This window comes from Halichoerus grypus, chromosome 2 (assembly GCF_964656455.1).
Source record: "Halichoerus grypus chromosome 2, mHalGry1.hap1.1, whole genome shotgun sequence".
NCBI lineage: Eukaryota > Metazoa > Chordata > Mammalia > Carnivora > Phocidae > Halichoerus > Halichoerus grypus.
Window position 1 is genome coordinate 167,233,134 of NC_135713.1, and position 17,650 is coordinate 167,250,783.

General features: G+C 41.9%; 1 protein-coding gene and 1 pseudogene across 4 annotated transcripts in view; one reads left to right on the forward strand and one right to left on the reverse strand.

Moving 5' to 3' along the window:
- The window catches only part of FAM222B (family with sequence similarity 222 member B), a 75,674-nt gene that overhangs the window by 30,946 nt on the left and 27,078 nt on the right, over positions 1–17,650 (forward strand). Inside the window, exon 1 of one of the 4 annotated variants that reach the window (XM_036122067.2) lies at positions 1,068–1,314. The exons of the other annotated variants lie outside the window; for them this stretch is intronic. The gene's annotated coding sequence lies outside the window, so the exon portion shown is untranslated. Of the gene's footprint in view, positions 1–1,067; positions 1,315–17,650 lie in introns of those variants that run through there. 4 annotated transcript variants of the gene reach the window in all.
- LOC118554509 (small nuclear ribonucleoprotein G pseudogene) lies at positions 14,703–15,026 on the reverse strand (annotated as a pseudogene).

Below are 17,650 nucleotides of genomic sequence, written 5' to 3' on the forward strand. Positions count from 1 at the left end.
GGGGGGAACTAAGGAGGATTGTAGAATGTGATGTAGATACTTAACATTAGTTGCAAGAACTCTGTGGACAAAAATGACAATATAGGTAATAGCTTGCCTTCCCTGATCCCCATTGTATTTTACTTAAATGAGCCCCATGCACTGTTCTGCCAGTAAACCTAAGAAAATAGTCTGCAGTCCTTGGCATATTCCATCCCAGCAGTGTTATGCCCCTAACGTTGGCATTAGTGATTGAAGTGTTGATGCAGCCTGCCAGTTATCTAGCCACCTGGCTGTTGCTAAGAGTTTTTCCCCAATATTTGGTATATGGCTTAAACAAGATTTAGATCTTTGCTTCCTGATTGTACTGAAACCTGCTCAGGGAGTGGTTAGCTTGGATTTAACTGGATATAGATGTTTTATATCTGACCTGGGTTGGAGCCAACTGTGTGTGTTTTTGCAGATTATTTGATGTATTCCTTCTACCCCCACCAACTTCCAGATACATACCTTCCATACATGCCCCCTCCCTTCTTAGTTTCTGCATCACAGGAAGCAGGAGTTTCAGACAGGGTGGATTGATGTGTGCAGCTGATCTAATATGCAAACCTATATCTATCCACTGTGCGAAGTTGATTAGCCTGAGGAAAGAAGGGCGAGGCAGAATGGCCCCGAGAGCTTCTTTTAACTGTCGGGTGTCATCTGGTGGCTATTGCTATGGAAGTCTGAGGCGCTCTCGGAGGTATCGCCTGGATGGGGGTCACTCCTAGCACCCAGGCAGAGAGAGTGGGCGGGGGAGCTGTAGAAGGAGCACTGCATCACCTGGCCCAGCTGTGGGATGCTTGGCTCCTGGCTTTGGGGTGGTAGCCAGGGGAGATAGGGACAGCTCTAACAAAGAGGAGCCGCGCAGGGGCCGGGGCCGCGGGTAGCTGGCCTATCCCCGGCGGCTGACCTCCCAGTGGGCCTCCCCAGTTGGCTGCTTGTCGGGTCGCTCTGCTGGCTCCCTGGCTTGCCATTGGCTGTGAGGACGGGAGGGGGTTTGCAGAGGGCCGGGATGGAGTTGAGGGGGCGGGGCTGGCTTCCGGCAGCAAAGGGGAGCAAGCGGCAGCCGGCTGGGGGAGGGGGTGTCGGCGCACCGCGGAGTACTGTGCTCAGAGAGCCTGGCGCTCAGAGCAGCCCCCTCCCCCTCCTCCTGCCAAGACCGCTATAAGCCCCTTCTCATCCCTCCTGCCCGGGCGGGGCGAGGAGGGTTGAGCTGCCCCAGGCGGGCGGGGCGGAGCCCGGAGCCCCACCGAGCGCTGCGGAGCGAACCTCACCTCCCTTCCAGGGCTCAAGGTGTGTGTGTGTGCTTTTTCTAATGCAACCCCGACTTCAGCCGACTTAACCTTGTGAGAAAAGGGGAAATGGAATGGGAAGTAAGAGCTCCACATCCCATCAGTTTATTTTGATTTTCTGATTCTACCCTTCATTCTTCTTTCCCTCCCATCATCTCGCCCCTGCAGCAGGGTAAGGAGATTCAGGACTCTTATCTCTTTTTTTACTGATATGTCGATCTCATATGTAGTAAAATGAACAGAGAAGAAAAGAGGAGCCCTTTCTTGTGTGGCATCTGATGCAGTAAACCGCGGGGTGGGGGGGAGAAAAAAAAAGGCTAGGAGTGGGTTTTTGGAACTGTACTGCATCTGTCCATTAAGGCTGTCTTCACCATTTTCATACTTGGGACTGCCTTAATCAGCAAAAACAATCTGAAAAGGAAGGAGGTGCTAGTGGAAAGAGGGAACAGCCCCTGTCAAATGGTGGTTCAAGGAAATCCTGATAGTTGTGAGAGATTAACTCTGCTAAAGTCTCTTCCTGAGTACCTTGTCACCGGCTTTGTTTAGTATTCAGCCCTATTGGAGAAACCTAGCTAGAGTGAACAAACTTTGCTGTTAACTGAAACCTAAAAGTCCTGTCTATCTCTCCATAGGTTTATTTCTTACATCCATAGGTTCTCAGAGAGGCTAGTTTCTGCCATGAAAAACCAGACCAAACTTTAAAAAAATCCAGATGAATTTTGTTTAATTGGTTTATTTTTTAAAGTTTCCTCTCTGACCCAAACTTTATGAAATTGGGTGGCTGTAGCATTACAATTTAAATTATGTTTATCTTTTTTTAGTTCTTTTGCTTCTACAACTTATGGATCCCTTCTTTCTGAAGGACACAGAGCTTCAGCCAAAATCAGGAACCTCTTTATAAGTTTTTAATTGAGAGGAAAGTTATCAGTTGAAGATAGAGAACCCAAATTTTGTGATGTTAGAAACAAAGGGTGTGTCTGTCTGTCTGCCTGCCTGCCATTCTGTGGTGAGTGGCAGTGTTCTTGATAAACTTGCTTAATTTAACTGGGTGTTTTCTTTTCTTTTTTTTTAGAGATTTTTTTTTTTAAGATTATTTATTTATTTATTTGTCAGAGACACAATGAGAGAGGGAACACAAGCAGGGGGAGTGGAAGAGGGAGAAGCAGGCTTCCCGAGGAGCAGGGAGCCTGATGTGGGGCCCGATCCCAGGACCCCGGGATCATGACCCAAGCCAAAGGCAGATGCTCAACCGACTGAGCCACCCAGGCGCCCCAGAACTGGGTGTTTTCACCAAAGGTGTTTGGACCAGATTTATCTTAATGTTGATTAGCAAAGAGCTAGAATGCCAGATGGGATGAATATCAATTTTTGGCAGCACTTTGGTAAATATTAATTGAAATGATTGAGAGTTCATTCTTATAATCCAGGTTCAGTTTCCACAGTTTGTTCTAACTGGAGTTCACTTTTGAAGACAGAATTGATATGCTGGAGTTGTGTTACAATTTTAACTGGATCATTGTTTTTCCTTTGCATTGATATATTGGATCTCTAATAAAGGGCAGTTTTTGGTGAAAGCAATTGTTATGAAGAGGGGTAATAGGGTAAGAAACCGTCTCAGTTGTGGAAACTTACTGGGGATCAGGAATCTATTTTTTTTTTTTATTTCAAGTAGCCTTACTACAGAATTGTACAAAAAAGTGGGCACCTGGCTGGCTCAGGCGGTAGAGTATGTGACTCTTTACCTCGTGGTTGTAAGTTCAAGCCCTACATTGGGTGTAGAGATTACTTTAAAAAAAAAAAAGTCTTTAAGAAAAAAAGAGAATTGTGCAAAAAAGTAGATTCACAGTAAACCTGTGTTGGATTTGGGATGTTTTGTTTATTACTCATTTATCCCTTATGACTCCATAATCATGTTTAAATTGAAAGGCTAAGAGGATCCCCAGATGTTTTCTTACCTAACTTGTTACTGAGAATAAACTATTAAAAATCACTGATTGAAGCTTTGACAGCTAACTACTGTATAAAACAAAACGCACTTTGATGTCTAAGCTATAGCAAGCTGAGGAAGTAACAAAAAAAAAAAAGAAAATACTTGGAGGCCATATTAAAGCATGTATCACTTCAGCTTGCTTCTGCTAAAAAATAAGTTGCTGTCCTACTTGGTATCCTAGGTGGTTTTTTTGTCTACCCATGGGTAAGCAATTAATACAGCTTTGTAAGTTTACTTAATTTTTTTATATATCTGTTTTCTTGCCTGATTTGTGTAATCAATATTTTGCATGGTACAGTGATTTCCCCAAAGAATTTTCCCCAGGAGACAAAGGCTATGTATAGAACTAATCATAGGTGTATCTACACTGATCTCCAAATATCATTTAAAGGGGGATGGAACTCCTCAAATTTGGTCCTCTGCAAGGAAACAATTATATGAAGCCATGACTTCCCATAATCTCTTAGGTTGAGGGGACATGGTGCCGCTGAAGTTAAAGTAGCTGATTTAATTTTCTTTAGCAATCTGTTTTTATCCATCCTGATTATTTCTGTGAGTCACAGCTTAGAATGTGTTAAGAAAAAGGGCCCTGTGTTCTCTCTAAAGGGAGACTCGAGCCAGTCCCCCGTTCACATCAGAAGTATAAAATGATCCCCTTGAGAAGGTGAAGGAAAAGATTGGACCCTTGGCGTTGATTCTCATAATAATCAGCTTGAGTGTTGTAAGGTTTGGAATTGGGAAAAGCTTGCTCAAGATGGGGAAATATTAGAGGCAAAAAGAACTGGGAATGCTGCTATGTGAGAGACTTATTTAGAGACAATGAATGCATTCATATGGAGATGTGGTTGGTGGTAGTTTTAAGCTATTCAGCTTTGTCAGTCAGGTGTCTGAGACAATATTTTGTGTGTGCTTAAACCCAACCCCCTCTCCCAGGGGTTGACTCTTGGAAGCTGAATCTTTTGAGGAAGTTTCCTGTGAGTCTGAATCCAGAGGGTAGAGGACTTGGTAAAGTCTGTTATCTGCTCAGATAAAGACGGGGAATTGATTGCTGGTGAGTTACTGAACTCTTCCTAATGAATGGTTGCTAGGCAAAATGCATCTCAATCAGTTTAATCCTCAATAGTTTACAGGTCTGCTCTTGGTGAGGGCCCGAGCTGCCTTTCTAATGATACTGCCCTTTAAGAATCCTGTTGGATTTGCATATATGTTGCGCGGTGGCTCACCAAAAAAAAAAAGGAACAGAATGACTTATGGATCTCACTTCATCCATCTAAGAGAATTTAGCTTTTGGTAACATTGGGTCAGCGTTGTCTTTCTCCTGGATCAAGTGGTGATTAGGGTTACTCTTCAATTGTAGGATACCACTGTATTTGATTATCTTTGGTTTTGTAACTAGTAAGGCAGTGAACTAACACATTCATTTTGGGAACAGGCCAGTGATAACACTGCCCTTGGGTCTGGATGGATGGAAAATAGGACAGAGTAAACAATTGAGGGCATAAATAATGAATCTTCCAACTGAGCCCTGGGAAAGTGAGGAGATTATCCTCAGAGCTGTTCAATCTGGCAGCGAAAGGGGAAAAGTCCACTGAATTAATTACCCTATGTTTGATACTGCAGTTATTATGGGATTGTTAGAGCTATTCAAAACAGAGGTGCCTTTTATTTTTTTATTTTATTTTTTTAAGATTTTTGTTTATTTGAGAGAGAGCGCGTGCGTGTACAAGTGGCGAGGGGGCACAGGGAGATGTTGAAACAAACTCCCCGCTGAGCAGGGAGCCTGACCTGGGGCTCCATCCCAGGACCCCGGGATCATGACCCTAGCCCAAGGCATATGGTTAACCGACTGAGCCACCCAGGTGCCCCCAGAGGTTTTAACCATTTTTTTGTTTTGTTTTTTTTAAAACCACTCAAATTGCTCATCTTTTTAGAATATAGGCCTTTGCTCCTTCCCCCAGCTTTGATCTATATGTTAGCATTCGGTGAATACTGGACAGTCTGTTTGGCCAGATCTTAGAATTTTACTTACTGGGAGGTTTCATTAGCTGTAAATACATGTGGTAATAGAAGAAAATGGAGAAAGCCTGTATCTGGTTTAAAAAAATTATTTAATTTCTTTAGTACATATTGTATGTATCTTTACTACATATTATACTTTGAAATTAAATGTGGAGTTGTAGGGTAGCATTATATGACAACTCACAAAAGGTTAAGACGAGTTTCTTCAACCCAAGAGTCATTTCCAGTATTGACACAAACATTTTTACTTTTAGTTTCATTCAGTGAATGAAATAAGCGGTCTCAGTGTTTTCAGCATTTCTCTGAAGTAGGAAGAATAATGCCCTGAGAATGTCTAAATAACTTAGTGATTCAGTAGTGAAGCCAGACCCGGAGCCAAAGTCTCTGAATTCTTCCTTTGAATTTCTAATATATTTATTATTTTTTTTAAAGTAAGCTCTGTGCCCAAGGTGGGGCTTGAACTTACCACCCTGAGATCAAGAGTCACAGGCTCTACTGACTGAGTCAGCCAGGTGCCCTGAATTTTTAATATATTTAATTCTTCTCTCGAAGAACTCCTTTCAGGATCCTTATTTGAAGTGACTTGAAATTTTCCTGTTTCTGCCGTGAGAGGCTGTTTTTACTTCTCTAGTTGTGAAGGAAATCCAAAGACCAAGATGCCATTATCAGTCAAGAGGAGGAGGAAGGTTCAGGTTGAGGTGTTGGAGGAGTTAAAAGACTGAGCTGTAAGGCAAGGCCAAATTGAAGTTTTATGTTATTTGGTGCTGATGGATCTCAGGGAGGGAGCTTTGGGCCTATTAGATCAAATTCAGGCATGGTTGAGTTTGTTACATGTCAACCTAGCTGAAAAGGGCAGAGGCATCTTTACAACACGTGGGCAGAACTCTAGTTAAGGATTCATTCCTGATCAGGGAATACATTCGGTTCTTGATTATTCATGCAGAAGGGCAAACAGGCAAAGTACAGATAGGTAAAATCCAAAGATATTCCTACCAATAGCTTTAATAACTTCCTCTGCCTTTTTTTTTTTTTTTTTTTTTTACTTCCTCTGGTTGGTTTTTAACTAGGATTTTCTGAACAAAGTGATTAGAGATTTGTTTTCTTTCTCAGGTCGTTCAAGAGACCAGTAAGATATCCACAAGCTTGAATTAAACTTAGTGTTTTGATCATCAAAAGTAATATATAACTCATTACTGGACCTAGAAAAGTTTAGCTCAGTTTAGTATCCTTGAGATTATTTATTTTTTTAAGACTTTGACCCTTGTTATCTAATTACACTGAGGTCCTATGGAGAATTGAGATCTTCCAAGTAGATCATAGATAAACTAGCTTTCGGTACTAGCATGTCTTCTTTGTTGGCATCTTCTGGCCCCACAGTATTGGCCAATCATTCATATGTGGGCAAGCCGTAGATAACCAAAGAAGTGTTACCAAAGCAAACCCCTCCTCTTAACACTGGACTGTATATACTCTAATGATGAGAACTGTTGGCCAAAATGAAATCCATTTAGAAGTCAGATGTCAGGTTGTGATTAAAGTAGTACTATACATTATAAATTTCAAAACTAAGGATTTCTTTAAGTGCTATTTGGTGGGAAAATGTTTCTCTCTCTCTCTCTCTCACAGTGGAAGATCAACTGAATATTATAGCAGATTTAAAAGGCAAGGTTTCCACGACCAATCACTAATTCTTTGCACTGAGCAAAGTGGTTTTGAAGATCAGTTGCTGATCTGAGTGAAAATCAGATTTTATGCCACTTGGAGAATTGAAGGGATTTCAACACTATCCCTGTTGCTTCAGAGGAGAAGCATAAGTGTTGTTAGTCATAACTTAAGTTTCTTCTTTCCTTCCAAAAGCTAAAGTATTTTTTCCATTGGCAGTTCACTTATCACTTATGTAAAGGATAGAACTTAATCTATTTTTAAAGGACAGAGGTATCAAGACTGTGCGAAGTTAAAGACCGCTCATCCCAGGTCACAGTAAATCAATGGAAAAGATACATTTCCTGAGTTCCTGAAAGGACTGTCTGTATTAACCAGCTATTCAGCTGGGAGTGGATGTACTATTGTGAAGACATTAATTTTGTAGCTGTGAAGGTACTGGTTTGGCTTTTGCTTATCTTATTCTCCCAGAACCTTTTTCATTCAGCAGAAAGTGGGACCAGTGGATTAATGAAGAATCCATACCTTGGTTTTAACCTGTCCTGCTAGGTGTTACTGTGCATTCACTAAAGTGCTTTACAAAGGATTTTGGTACTTACGTTTCATTCAATCCCTGTGAGATTATGGTGCAGTTGGGAGTGTGATGGTGTGTTAGAACATTTCTGCAGAGAGACAAAAGGAACCTTTCCTTTTAAGAAACGCTCTTCACCTATTTCCATAGCCCATGGCAAAATTAAGTTGGAACAAGTAGCTTTTTCAGCAGGCTGTATTTAATTTTTGCCTCTTCTCCAAGCTAAACAAATGTCCCTACTGAAATATATCATTCTTATCATAGTATGTTTTGGGGAGATTGTTCCAAGTGCACTTGGAAGTAAGAAGTTGATGCCACTTAAGCGTGCACACCAATTCTGTAATTCTCTGAAATTCTGTTTCCACCAACTGCCTCCATCCCCCCGTCTGTCCACATCGGCTCATCTCTCAGCTTCCCACAACTAGTTAAGAAAGTACCATTGCTCAAACAGGGAAATAGTAGTCTTTATCAAAGTCTATCAAAGAGTTGTGTGTAATAATGCAACACACAGGCTTGCATTATTTTGTTGCATTATTGCTTGAAGAGTATTTCTGCATTACAGAAATAAGCTTCCACTCTTCTGAACAAGTTGGTAAGTTGCTTTTTATTAGAAGGGCAAGTGTCTATGAGTTAAGCTTGAAATGAGAGAGAGGACAACTATATTGATTATAGTTTAATTGCATTAAAAAAATCTGTTGTTGGGACGCCTGGGTGGCTCAGCCGGTTAAGCATCTGCCTTCGGCTCAGGTCATGATCCCGGGGTCCTGGGATCAAGTCCTGCATCTGGCTCCCTGCTTGGTAAGGAGCTTGCTTCTCCCTCTCCCTCTGTCTGCCGCTCCCCCTGCTTGTGTACGTGCACGCCCTCACTCGCTCTCTCTGACAAATAAATAAAATCTTAAAAAAAATCTGTTATGATATTAAAAGCTGTATTGCTGTCTTGCACTGAAACTAGCAGATAAGCCATGGAGAACTACAGTTTTTCAGTGAGGGCCACTCTTAACTATGCCATTTAAAATCGCTATCCCATCCAGTATGCCCCATCTCTTACACTGCTTTGTTTTTCTTTCTGTAGCATTTATCACCTTCTAAGAGTCTATGTAACTTACCTGCTCATTAAATTTGTCTGACCCTCCCATTCTACCCCATGTAAAAATGGAAGCATGAGTTTTTGTTTGTTTTGTTCTTTGCTAAGTCCCTCATTCCTGGGGCAATGTCTTGTTACATAGTAGGTGCTCAGTAAATATTGGTATGAATTAATTGGAGAGGTACTCTTTAAAAGATACCTGAGGATTAGAATTGGAGTATATGGGAAGAGATTATTGTCTTACTGGAGCTAGTACTAAATTAGGGATCACATTTCTTGACTAGTTTAAGGGAAAGACTTATGTGAAAAAAACCTCAAGGAATTTGGGGTTAATTAGCCCAGATTAGGGAAATGACAGATATTTTATAGTGTGAAATATGAAGGAGCATTTTATAAAGATAGATGACTAGCTCTTATTCACCTTGAAGAGGACCAAGGAATAGGCTGAAGCTCCTGAACAATGAATAATAAGACATGCAGAAAAATTTCCTGATTTTGAAATAAATACTGGAACAGGTGACCAAAGAAGGATGGTTTCTCAGAATTGATTTTCAGCTGTGGCACCATGTTGGAGGCAGTGGGGAGAACGGAAAGAGAGAGCCAGGGGTCAGAAAACCTGGTTGTAGTCTAGGCATTTAATGAGCTTTTCCTACTTTCTTTTATCTCTGAAAATGGGACTATTGATCCTTGCCCAAACTATCTCATAGGGCATTTGAGAAAATCAAGTGAGAGAATTCATGTGAAAGCACTTCGAAAATTATGAACCTTTCTACAAAAGTAAGCAGTCATTAATGACCGTATAAAATCACCTTTGTTAGTAATTTAGAGTCATGGAATCTGGAAGATGGTTTAATGATCGATCATCTAGTTCAAATTCTTAGCTCCTGAAAATAAATTTTCCATCATTTTTTTTTCATGACTCTGAGATCAACACCTGAGCTGAAGTCAAGGGGGTCAGATGCTTAACTGACTGAACCACCCAGGCGCCCCTCTTTTCCATCATTCTTAAAGAGTAGTCATGGCTTTTGCTTCAGCATTTCTAGTACTGTGCCACTATTGAATAAGCTCATTGTTGTTTATGTTCATCTAAAATTGCCTTTCTTCAGACTTTACTAATCTGTTTTTGAGCTCAGAAATAAATCTACTCCCTCCTTTGTATGATGGCCCTCTCAGGGCACCCTTGTTTAAGATCTTCATCATCTCTTACCCCGAAATCACTGTAGCCACTTAACTGATTTCTGCCATCTCCTGTTTGTCTTTCACATTTTCAGCAGATTTATTTATTTATTCTTTCAATGACCCCATTTATTTATTTGAGAGAGAGAGAGAGAGAAGGAGAGACAGTGAGAGAGTACAAGTGGGGAGGAGAGGGAGAAGCGGGCTCCCTGCAGAGCAAGGAGCCCGATGCAGGGCTTGATCCCAGGACCCCAGGATCATGACCCAAGCCGAAGGAAGACGCTTAACCGATTGAGCCACCCAGGTGCCCCCAGCAGATTGATTAAGACATTTGATCATGTTACTCTCCTTGAAACCTGTCCCTATCTCCCCATGGCTTCAGGATAAAGTCTGACATTAGCTAATAATAATTATAACTACCATCATTGAGCATAGACACTGTACTAAACACTTTATGAATATAATCTTATGTAATTATCACAGTTATTCTGTAAGGTGTTGGGACTACTTTTATACTATTTTAATGGTAAGAATATTGGGCTGTGACTCCAACCCAGCTTTATTCTTTTTTCTTTTTTTTTAAATTTTATTTATTTATTTTAGAGAGAGAGACAGCACAAGTGGGAGAGGGAGAGAGAGAGAGAGAATATCTCAAGCAGGCTCCACGCTTAGTGCGGAGCCCAACGCAGGGCTCGATCCCAGGACCTTGAGATCATGACCTGAGCAAAACCAAGAGTCAGCCGCTTAACTGTACCACCCAGGTGCCCCAACCCAGCTTTATTCTTAATCTGCTCTTCTGTCCCTCTAGTATGAAATATAAGGCTCTTCATAATTTGGCACATGAGGCTCATCTCCAGGTTTGGCATATACATCCAACACCCAGCTCTTCATACCATACCATACCATACCATTTGTGGTTTCCCAAACATGCATTTAGTTACGCTAGTTTTCCAGTGTAGTCGTGCATGCCTTTCATTATGCTAGGAGTAGTTTACCCTTCTCAGTCTGGTAAATTCTTACTTGGCTTTCAGTGATCCATGTTGTTGTTCTCCCTTCTTTCTCACTGTTCCTTGGAAGTAATTTGTTTCATTATTTTGATTTTCAAACAACTTTATCCACTTTTTTTTTTTAAGATTTTATTTATTTGTCAGAGAGAGCGAGAGAGCACAAGTAGGGAGAGCAGTAGAGGGAGAGGGAGAAGCAGGCTTCCCGCGGAGCAGGGAGCCCGATGCAGGGCTTGATCCCAGGACCCTGGGATCATGACCTGAGCTGAAAGCAGATGCTTAACCATCTGAACCACCCAAGTGCCACCACTTTCTTTTTCTTATTGAAGTATAATTGATGTGTATAGCATTGTATTAGTTTAAGATGTACAACATAATGATTTGATATTGCATATACTGTGAAACGTTCACCACAGTAATCACGTTTCTCACCAGGGATTTTGTCTGCCATATTTGTATTCCCAGTGCATAGTACTGCCACAGTGCCTCCTACATCACAGTTGCTCAGGGACTGAATGAATGAAGGATGCTCCTACTAAGTGTTCTCTTTTTCCATTTACTACCCATATTACAGTTTCTAGGTCCCTCTCTGTTTATTATATCTTGGCTGAGCTATTCCTAGGCTTTCCTCTATTTCCATCAGAAAGTGTATTTTAATGACTGCAGGAAGTGAACTGCAACCTTCCAAAATAACTTTTAACGAAAAATGTACCAAATGAGCAGGTTGTCCAGCTGCTGCTTTGGGAAAGGTTCTTACTGCATTAATTTCTAGCCACCTCCTTGCCAGAATAGAGCCCAAATAAAATAAAAATAAGCAGAGAAGGGGCACCTGGCTCTTCAGTTGGTAGAGCATGCGACTCTTGATCTCTGGGTTGTGAGTTAGAGCCCCACATTGGGTGTAGGGATTACTTAAAAATAAAAAACTTGAGGGATGCCTGGGTGGCTCAGTCGTTAAACGTCTGCCTTCGGCTTAGGTCATGATCCCAGCGTCCTGGGATCGAGCCCCACATCGGGCTCTCTGCTCCGCGGGAAGCCTGCTCCTCCCTCTCCCACTCCCCCTGCTTGTGTTCCTGCTCTCGCTATCTCTCTCTCTGTCAAATAAATAAATAAAATCTTTAAAAAATAAATAAATAAAAAACTTGGGGCACCTGGGTGGCTCAGTCATTAAGTGTCTGCCTTTGGCTCAGGTCATGATCCCAGTGTCCTGGGATCAAGCCCCGCATCGGGCTCCCTGCTCCGCGGGAAGCCTGCTTCTCCCTCTCCCACTCCCCCTGCTTGTGTTCCCTCTCTCGCTGTGTCTGTCTCTGTCAAATAAATAAATAAAATCTTTAAAACAATAAATAAATAAAAATTTAAAAACTTAAGAAAAAGAAGCAGAGAAAAAACAAGCAGAGGTAAGCGCTTTGTACCTGCTTTTCTCTTTTACTTTCTGTCACCTCAGCAAGGTCATCCCAATTTATAAGTCACTGTTGATATAAAGACCACAATTTTCCCCTTTCTGTAAAACAGAATGGTTTCCTAAGACTCCACAATACCCTTAAGGGAGTCTTAGTCCCTTGGGCTGTCACACAATTGAAAAGCAGAGAGTCTGGTACTAAATTCCAGGGGAAAGGGTGCATCTCTTACCCAGATTTGAAGGCGAATGAGTCAGGCAGCAGGAATCTATCAGCTCCAAAGTCTAAATCTATCAGCTCCAAAGTCTATTCAAAAGTGATTTAATCTTTGCTGTTGAAGCAGATCAGCAATGCCATTTGCCTGTCTAAAAAATGAGATTACACAGGATTCTCTTAAAAGAAGATAAATTATTAGTGTAATAGTAGTTCCTGTCCTTGTATAATGTCTCTTCTTAGTACTACATGTTAGTGTCACAGGGCGCATCTAGTGCATAGTACTCGGGTGTAGAGATCGGGCCACAGTGCCTCACTTAGGGTGGTTAGGGTAAATATACCAATTCTCAGCAACTCTCAGCCTAAATGGACTTGGTTATTGTTAAAATTCATCTTTATCAAAGGAAGCACTGGTTAATGATTTTTCTCCTGGCTCAACATGCTGGGCATTAGCTGCTGAGTGATTTGCAGTGAGGAAACCATGAGACCAATTTCTTGTTTGTCCACAAATTATCATTAGCAGTTTCATTTGCAGATTGAAGAAGCAGGAGTCGGCTGTGTGCCAGTTGCAGCTTCCCTCCGATTAGGGCGTTAGTTCAATTATGTCCAATTAACGTTTATTGCAGATAGTGGTGATAATTACTTGCAAGTCAGTTTTTTGGCTGCAGTTATCCCAAGGCTGAAGTATGAACTTGATGGATTTTAATAACCAGAATGACACATTTTATTCCCTCCCTCCACTGTAGTTATTTCTTTTTTCCAAGACCTCTTTTAGACAGATCAAAGCATTGTAAAAGTTCATCTCACAATTAAAATGTATTGTCCTTCTTTTGAAGAGCTGTGTAGGGTCATATTTTAGAAGAATCTGTTAGAAGCAGCTTTAATGGCTTTTTATATTCTGAGATCATACCCTTGAGTTCATTGCTGCTTATTGTAAGAGAACAGACTGAGATGGAACTGAATGTCATTCACAACAATATGTGCTTATTGTAAGATTATAGTAATTGGCAAGGTGCAGTCTAGTCTTCTGCTTGCATATGAAATCCTCTTCGAAGTGCAAAAGTAAGCTTTTGTTTGGGGCACTTTTATAGATTTTTTTATTTTTTATTTATTTATTTATTTTTTAAATCTTTTATTTATTTATTTGACAGAGAGAGACACAGCGCGAGAGGGAACACAAGCAGGGGGAGTGGGAGAGGGAGAAGCAGGCTCCCTGCCGAGCAGGGAGCCCGATGCGGGGCTTGATCCCAGGACCCTGGGATCATGACCTAAGCCGAAGGCAGACACTTAACGACTGAGCCACCCAGGCACCCCTATAGATTTTTTTAAAGATTTATTTATTTGAGGGGTGGAGAGAGGCGTGCACAAGTTGGGGGGCCAGAGGGAAAGGGAGAGAGAGAATCTCAAGCAGACCCCATGCTGAGCATGGAGCCTGATGTGGGTTGATCCCACGACCCTAAGATCGTGGCCTGAGCAGAAATTAAGAGACGGCCGCTTAGGGGCGCCTGGGTGGCTCAGTCATTAAGCGTCTGCCTTCGGCTCAGGTCGTGATTCCGGGTCCTGGGATCAAGCCCCGCATCGGGCTCCCTGCTCGGCGGGAAGCCTGCTTCTCCCTCTCCCACTCCCACTGCTTGTATTCCTTCTCTCGCTGTGTCTTTCTCTGTCAAATAAATAAATAAAATCTTAAAAAAAAAAAAGAGAGAGACGGCCGCTTAACCGACTGAGCCACCCAGGTGCTCCTATTTGGGGCACTTACTTATTTCCTTATTTATTTGAGAGAGAGAGCATGAGCGGGGGGAGGGGCAGAGGGATAAGCAGACTCCCCGCTGAGCAGGGAGCCTGACATGGGGCTCAATCCCAGGATCCTGAGATCATGAACTGAGCTGAAGTCAGATGCTTAACCAACTGAGCTACCCAGGCACCCATTTGAGGCACTTTTAAAATCAGTAGCACACTAAGGATACATTTCGTTAGCATATAGGAATTTTATGTATGTTATTTAAAAAAAATTTTTTTTACTATTACAAAAGTTTATGTAACAAAATAGTCCAATATGAAAATGCTTATGACCTGGTTTTTATATTGTAGTAAAACAGGTGCTATGGAGAGGGGACATGTGGAAGCAGTTGATTTCTTCTGGTGAACACACCTGTTGGTTTTTTTGTTTGTTTGTTTGTTTTTTAAGATTTTATTTATTCACTTGACAGAGAGAGCACAAGCAGGGGGAGTGGCAGGCAGAGGGGGAAGGAGAAGCAGCCTCCCTGCTATGCAAGGAGCCCAGCGCCGGGGCTAGATCCCAGGACCCTGGGATCATGCCTCAGGCCAAAGACAGCTGCTCAACCAACTGAGCCACCCAGGTATCCCGAACATACCCGTTTATGCTTGTTCCAAGGCTTCTAACATGATGGTGCTATTTCCTCCTGTTACCACCATTCCAGTATATTGTTCTGTTGCTCACTAGTTGCCATCTCTATACATTCACTTATCACAAGATTCATAAAGGGATTAAACCCTTGCAGTATTCCTTGGACATGTCTGCCACCATTTAATTTCAGTGATAATTTTTTGTCCATAAATTTTTTCTACTTGGGAGGGGGAGCTTTGCTCTTGATGTCTACTCAGTAAGCTCAAAGATGCCTCCCTAAAAAATTTTTTTAATTTTAGCTGTTATTTTAATAGAAAGTTGCATAATACCTTAGGAAACATCCTTGCTAGGTGGAGAGAGATGGAAGGAATAGTTTGTCTTTTTCTGAAGATGACAAAGTCCCTTCCCTATTTTTTTTTAAGACTTTCCCTTCATTATTGTTTGATGGTAATCCTGCAAAGTAAATGGTCTTATAAGCAAAATCTTACCTCCTTAACATGCAAAAAACTAAAGTCGATTCCAAACTGGGACTGTTCCTAGATCTTCAGGTGACTTACTGTTTCTTTCATTTCGGATGTCCTTGCTCCCCTTAGTGTCCTTTGTTGCTAGGCTTTCTTCCCAAGGGCTCATCAGTCTTCTTAGATACTTCATGAATGTGGCTGCGTAAAAGTTTTGTTGAGAATAAGTGGCCAAGGAGTATGGCAGTGCATTTTTTTTTAAAGATTTTATTTATTTATTTGACAGAGAGACACGGCCAGAGAGGGAACACAAGCAAGGGGGAGTGGGAGAGGGAGAAGCAGGCTTCCCACGGAGCAGGGAGCCCAATGCAGGGCTCGATCCCAGGACCCTGGGATCATGACCTGAGCTGAAGGCAGATGCCGAAAGACTGAGCCACCCAGGTGCCCCGCAATGCATTTTAAGAGCTTGCTTTTCTTCGTGTTTGTGTGAAGTAAAGGAAGAAAGTTCATGGCTGCTTGGAGAAGGGCCATAATACAGTTGCTTCTCCTCCAAAGCTTCCCTGATCACACTAAAAAGGAAAGAAGAGGAAGGGGTGAATGATAAACATCATTGTTGCACAACTTCAAAGCTCTTCATTGACTGTTACTGAAAACCTTTCTGCTGTAGAATAACCGAGACTGCCTGCGGGCTGCTGTTGGTGTGAAAGTGGAGACACTAGTTATAGTGGGTGCTTTCAGGAAGTCTGGAGATAAAGTTTATGATGTCATTTGAGACTTTTTGTATAGTGGGAGGAAAGAGTATCAAAACTCTGTTCCACTCTGGAAGCTACAAGGATTTCCCTTATAGCATAGGGGTTTGCGTGACACTTGTGATGAGGTTCAGGATGTGTGCTTAGAAGGAAAGGCCTTGCAGAACTCTTACTGAAACATGAACATGAACTTGATGGAAATGCTAGTGAATGTCAGGCCTGAAAAAGGAGGGTTATTACTAGGGCCCCTTCAGGATAGACATTTCTTTTGGAACCTTTCCAAAAGTGAAATTCTCCATCTCTAAGTAAGAGGGTGGCATTGAAGGCCACACAGTGGAAGCATTGCCAGAACAGAGTGGAGGTTGGGAGAAAATCTGAAGTATAGGCACTGGAGAAAATGTGATTTAGGTAAGTGTTGAAGAGAAATTGGAAGTTGATGAGGCAGAAAGATACAGGAAACCTATTCCAGATGGCAAGAACCCCACATGTCAGCACTCACCAATGTAGAGGGAAGTTACCTGCATTAAGATGAAATATAATGGTTACCAACAGACCATTCTCTCCAACTCTTCTTTATGATCTCCAGCCCCCACCCCCTTTGCATACTTCAACACTGCTGCCTGTTTGTTTATTTTTGCCATTTTTGTTATTTTTTGGAAGTGAAAGAGTTTATTGAAGATGTGGAGAGATACAGATGGAGTGTCTAGGAGACTCAGAAAGGAAAAAAGGAGCCATGAGTCTCCTTTTTTGTGTATTTTTTGTTTTGTTTTTAAAATAAAATGGCCAGCGGCACCTGAGTGGCTCAGTCGGTTAAGTGTCTGCCTTCAGCTCAGATCATGATCCCGAGGTCTTGGGATCGAGCCCTGCATCAGGCTCCTTGCTCAGCAGGAAGCCTGCTTCTCCCTCTCCCACTGGCCCTCCCCACTTCTTGTGCTCTCTTTCTCTCTCAAATAAATAAGTAAAATCTTTAAAATAAAATAAAATGCCTGGAAACAATCTCAAAAAATTACAGAAAAGTTGCAAGTACAGTACAAAGAATATTTTTCTTCCTTAAATCATTTGACCTGATTGCTTCATTATCTCAGAATACTTTAGTGTTTATCCTCTACAAACAAGGACACACCAGCATTACCACAGTACAGCCATCAAAATCAGGAAGTTAACATTGATACATTGCTATCATATAATTCTCAGACCCCTCTCAGATGGTACTACTTGTACCAGTAACGTCCTTCATTGCAGTAAGGATCCAGTTCAGAATCACACGTTGCATTTATTTATTTATTTATTTAAAGTGGTTTTTGGGGGCGCCTGGGTGGCTCAGTCGTTAAGTGTCTGCCTTCGGCTCAGGTCATGATCCCAGGGTCCTGGGATCGAGCCCCGCATTGGGCTCCCTGCTCAGCGGGAAGCCTGCTTCTCTCTCTCCCACTTCCCCTGCTTGTGTTCCCTCTCTCACTGTGTCTCTCTCTGTCAAATAAATAAATAAAATATTAAAAAAAAAAAAGTGGTTGTTGTTTGTTTATTTAAGTAAACTCTACTCCCAGTGTGGGGCTTGAACTCACAACCCCGAGATCTGGAGTCATGTGCTCTACCAATTTAGCCAGCAAGGCGCCCCACACATTGCATTTATTTGTATGTATTCTTGGTCTCCT